Source organism: Ascaphus truei, chromosome 18 (genome assembly GCF_040206685.1).
Source record: "Ascaphus truei isolate aAscTru1 chromosome 18, aAscTru1.hap1, whole genome shotgun sequence".
NCBI lineage: Eukaryota > Metazoa > Chordata > Amphibia > Anura > Ascaphidae > Ascaphus > Ascaphus truei.
This window is the reverse complement of record NC_134500.1, coordinates 13,520,545-13,526,167: the sequence shown is the minus strand read 5'-3', so window position 1 is coordinate 13,526,167 and position 5,623 is coordinate 13,520,545. Positions and strand designations below refer to the sequence as shown.

Genomic DNA, 5,623 nt, shown 5'->3' with positions numbered 1-5,623 from the left:
CTGAGTCTTCTTCGTTTTTTAATGTTTTATTATTCTTGAAGTTTGGTTACAGGTAGTGAAAGCTGTATAATAATCACACAATCACTGAACCATTTCTGCTATCCCTACAAGTTCAGTTAAAGTTCCACTTCGGCCCAAAGTGCGTTATTGGCAGTGAATGGTGTTTATTAAAACAAAATGTTTTGGTCTTATCTTTAAAAAAAAAAAAAAAGACACTTTTTTTATAAAAAAAAAAATGTTTAAAGTTCCTTCATTTACAATTGGGACTTTGACGTCTGTTTCACATTTCCGTATAACCCCTTCATGTGTGGTCATTAGTACTGAAGGGGAATGGAGAGACACCCCTGAAATTAGTGCCAGTTGTTACCATGGTTTGGAGCTTGTGTTCCACCTAATGTACAAATGAAACATTCCTATGCAGAATGCAAACCAATGAGGCAAGGATAGTAGATTTATGGGTGTAAGACCAGACCTGGAGTAGAACATTTTAAAAGAAACCATAGAAGTTTCTCATAGCTATAATGATTAAATTAATCTTCAGGACCCCTTAGATGAAAGTTAGAGTGTTTTTGATGTATTATTTTTTTGAGCATTTGCGATGTGTTCTGGAAACTTCAGGAATGGTAGGGTTTAATCCTAAATTAAAACTAGCACCACCTGACTTCTGGTATGGTGCATGTAAGGAAGGATGCACTTTTGAGGAACCTTTCACTTGTTTGCCTTTTCTACAAAATGTTTGCTGCTTCTGCATTTTGAAAGTGTTTAGATGCTGGTCAACTCTATTTTGAATAGAACCAATACCTTAGTCGGCAATCTTCGGAGATGCCACAAATGAACCAAAAAGGTGAGAAACAGGAAAATAAGAGGTGTAAGAGCAGAATAATAGATAGTGGCGACCATAGTAGGGAGGAAACGCCCCCATCCACACCAGCTATCCCAATTAAAGACGAAATCGCGAATGGTTAAAGAATGCATGGAACAGCTCCCTAATATGCACACCATGCACGCTAAGGAAGCCATCAAAGGCGTCAACTCAACTGAACATGACTCACGCAGGTTGAGCAATGCCTGGAAGCATAACAGCCGATGCCCACATTTTCTAAAACAAGTAGAGTAGATTAATCATTTTATTTCTTGGGATGCGCATTGGGCCGTTCTTAATGATGGGGTCTGCGGCTGGCTATTTGGTGGAGCAAACATTTTGCAAATAATACTAATAATTCCCCCTTTCCCCCCCAGGACAGGGCATTCCGTGGCCATTATTTCTCGTGTGAGTTAGGGACCCAAAGCGAACCATCCACCCTCCTCTTTCGAGATAACCCGCATCAGTCCACCACCCACCTGCATTTGCCACAGATTGTGATATGCCTACTGACACTCACTAGGATGTGAGTATAATAATTGGAGGTTCATTCCTAGTAATACCCCCATAGTTTTGACAATACTATTTGATGGTCTATTGCTGAGTAAAAACCAAGATTTCTGTCCATCTGAGCTCCTGTCTCTCCCTGTCCCATTACATGACCATTCACTGGAGCAGCCATTATTGATCAGTCACAGCTATTACTATTAATAACCCCCCAAAGTTAACAGACCAGATTTAATTCTTGACCATAAACTAGAGTAAGGTTTCGGAAACCGGGGTTCTGCGGTACCCTGGGGTTCCGTAGAAGAGGATCAAAAGGATGCCACAGGCTTTCTCCGATCCCCAGAGCAGGGCAGTTTCTTCTCTCCTGTTTGGCTGTTGCTGGGTAAGGCCGCGCTTATAGTGATGGCGACGGCGATGCAGCGTCGCCCGAAAACAAATACATTGCCGTCGCGAAAAACCTGAAGCCGGCAAAACTAGATTTTTCAAGGGCCGTCGCATCACGTGACGGCCCCTGAACAAATCAAATTGCCAGAATCCCGCTGCCCGGCGAATCAAAACTTTCGCCGGTGGCGACGGGTGACGTCACCCGTCGTCGCCAACTACGACACTATAGGCACGACCTAATACAGCCAGTCAGGAGGAGGTGTCAGGAACCTGTGATGTGTTGCCAAGCAGCAGGAGGAGGCAGCATGGACAGTTGGAGGGGGTGTTTTCTGCGACTGCCTGCCCCCCTGACTCCTTACCCCACCTGTCTCTGTTCCCCCACTGACTCTCTGCCCCCCTGGCTCCTTATCCCACCTAACTCTTCCCCCCCACTGACTGACTCCTGTGACTCTCTGCCCCCTCTGACTCCTGTGACTCTCTGCCCCCTCTGACTCCTGTGACTCTCTGCCCCCTCTGACTCTCTGCCCCCTCTGACTCTGTTTTCTGTGACCCTGTCCTGTTACCGGGGTGCCTCAGCAACTGCGCACTGTGATTAGGGGTGCCCTGAGAGAGACAAAAAAAAGGGGTGAACCCCGCTGAACTACATGCAACTTTTGCATCAATGCAAATAACATAACTGGAAAGCAACACAGAGCCAGAGTCCAGTCAGCACACTACAGAATTTAGTGATCATATTTAGCATAAACCTCTCAGTTCCTGGGTTTTATTTTCATGAGTACCCTCAAAATATGATGTCATTGCACCTCACGTGAGTCAACAGCAGGGGTGCCAAAATATAATGATATATCCTTGCAGCCTTTATTCAGATGACACCCCTTTAGCATGCTGTTTGCCCAGTTAGTTGTTATTCCAAATCTCCATACAACCTCCCTACATATCCCACCCTGTGCATTGTACAACTGATCCCTCCCTAAAAAACAGAGGACAGCCAGTCAGGGTTATCTGGGCTGGGCAGAGCTCCCCTGAGTGCGCAGGACTGTGACTGTATGATCTGCCCGGTGTGTGCACACTACGGATCCGCCCAAGGTAAGACACACAACACAGACTCCTATGAGACCCATTACCTGTCTCTCCACAAGCTGAGCAGCTGCTGTTGTGCACACGCAGAATCCCCACAGCTCAGATCCTGTATCCAGTTATTACACAGGAGAGCACATGATAAGAACTTTTATAATAATGCAGGGCATGCAGCTAAGGGTGCAGCATTGCCTCCCAGAGCACTGCTACAGTGCAACAATTACTTTATTACTACTAATAATATGTAACAATGCTGTTTATTTGCTACCTGGTATCATACCTTGTACACTTTTCTCCATTTGTTTTCCCTAGAAAGCACAAGTCACTCTCTTGCATGTAATTGTAATATGTATTAGTGAGAATCCAGGTAAGAGCAACTCGTGTGTGTGTGTGTGTGTGTGTGTGTGTGTGTGTGTGTGTGTGTGTGTGTGTGTGTGCGTGTGCGTGTGTGTGTGTGTGTATACACACACACACACACACACACACACTTTCCTGTGGAGGGTTTTTGTCACTTTTTTTACTCACCATAACTTAACTCAGTATTATGGTATATATATATATATATATATAAAGCGCTAACTAGGATATTCCAATACTATTGGAAAAGGTGATATTGTGTAAATACAAAAAAGTGTTTGGGATAAAGACACATTTTAAAAGATGTGACAGTGGGATACAGACAGAAAAAACAATGTGTTACACCTCAAATACGTGCATAATAATGTGACTACAGTGATAAATGCAACAAAACGTCCATATAGTGTATAAAGTCTATATACTGGTAAAAATAAAGGGGATATATACACACACACACACACCAGTTCCGTGGCTTCTAAAAGGATGAACCACATCCACGAAGATCTGCTTGGAAAAGAGAAAAAATAGGTGTGTGCCACATAACAACATCTGTGCTGACATTTTATAACAATTTAGTAGATACAAGTAGCACACCCACAAGTGTAACTAGAACACAAGCATTGAGAGAGATATTATCTCAAACCAGTGCTACTCACCTGGAGAGAACTTCTTATGCTCCAGAAGGATGGACTGCCATTCCAAAGGCAGGGTCCATGATAGGATGCAAGTCCATACTTTTAAACCATCCAGGAAACAAAATAGCAACAAGGTTGTCCAATTTCTATTTATTCCTCAACATTTAAGTTCCCAACGGAGCATTTATCAAGAGCTTTTGATAAAGGCTCCGTTGGGAAATAAATTTCACCTTTAGATCTTGGAGTGCCTGTCCTGTTTTCTCCTATCAGATGTGCTGCTTCGCTGACACCTGGCTGGTCTGCACCCAATATACCACCTTTATCTATACATGCGAGCGCCATGTTTTCTGTATTTTATTAATCGATCTATCTATATTTGGGTGTTGAGGTATCTGCCTCGTGTTAGCCGAGTTTAATAATCAAAAACAGTTAATACCGTTCTGTGGCTAACTAAATGCTTTTATTTGTGCGAGCTTTCGAGATACAATGATCTCTTCGGGCGATGTTACAATTGATTCAGCCAAAAAACTTGCTTGAAACAAAGCATCTGTGGGTGAAGGCTCCCCCTCCCCCCTGTGCAGTATGCGATTTATGACCTGAGGTGTTACATGGTCCCTGAATGCTTGTGATGTAAGAGAATGTGTGTATACGTGTGCAAATTTTAATTTAATAAAGCGCCCACAGTGTATACAGCACTTTACAAAAGGTGTGTGTAGAGGGGGAGTGTATGACAATGGTGTGGGTAGGTGTTGAAATTTAAGAGGGTGTTGCATTTCTGACCACGTGTGTGGCTACTATGTACATACAAATACAAATTTATGAAATTGTTCGGGACACTTACAGGTGGCCTAAACCAAGACCACAGTTTCATGAGCCACAAAGCGGAGATGAGAACTCTCTTCCCATGAGTTCTAAAGCCCATGTCTATAAATACTGCGCTATATGAGGGCACACATACCTGTCTCTTACACATACATGTACAATGTAATTCCATCCCTATATATCAATAGGGACTACATTGTAGCTACACACATGGACAGAAATGCAACACCCTCTTACATTTCAACACCTACCCATACCATTGTCATACACTCCCCCTCTAAACACAACTTTTGTAAAGCACTGTACACACTGTGAGCACTTTATTAATTACAATATACATACAAACACATACACATCCACACACATACACCCACACACATACATTCTCTTACATCACAAGCATTCAGGGACCATTTAACACCTCAGGTCATAAATCGCATACTGCACAGAGGGAGGGGGAGCCTTCACCCACAGATGCTTTGTTTCATGAATGTTTTTTGGCTGAATCAATTGTAACATCGCCCGAAGAAGAGATTGTATTTTTTGTCTTTATTTATATAGCGCCAAAAGTGTACTCATCGCTTCACAAAGAATACAGTACAGGGAATTATAATTATACAATAAGTGCAGCAAAATCAGACAATAGGAAAGGAAATCCCTGCCCCGAAGAGCTTACAATATAAGAGGTTTAATGGGAAACTTACAGAGACAGTAGGTGAGGGAGTAAGTGCTGCAGATGGCAGTGCTTGGTCACAATGGGTGGTAGGAGTGACTGAGTGTGGGACAATAGCCATGAGTGCAGGCTATTGGGATGCTTGATTTGTGGGGTGAGATTTAAGGTAGGTCAGTATTAAATGAAAAGGTTAACACCATTTACAGGGGAAGAGATGGCACGGAGGCATGAGTGAGATCAGGTGTGTATGTCTGGCTTCAGGCTATGGGGAGATCCCTAGCAATGGAACAGAGTTAGATAGAGGGT

General features: G+C 43.1%; 1 protein-coding gene across 2 annotated transcripts in view; it reads left to right on the top strand.

Moving 5' to 3' along the window:
- Window positions 1-2,634: 2,634 nt before the first annotated feature.
- Window positions 2,635-5,623, top strand: part of SQOR (sulfide quinone oxidoreductase) — a 34,778-nt gene continuing 31,789 nt past the window's right edge. The window contains exon 1 of one of the 2 annotated variants that reach the window (XM_075575613.1): window positions 2,635-2,839. The gene's annotated coding sequence lies outside the window, so the exon portion shown is untranslated. The remainder of the gene's footprint in view (window positions 2,840-5,623) is intronic. The other variant, XM_075575611.1, reaches the window with a different exon arrangement.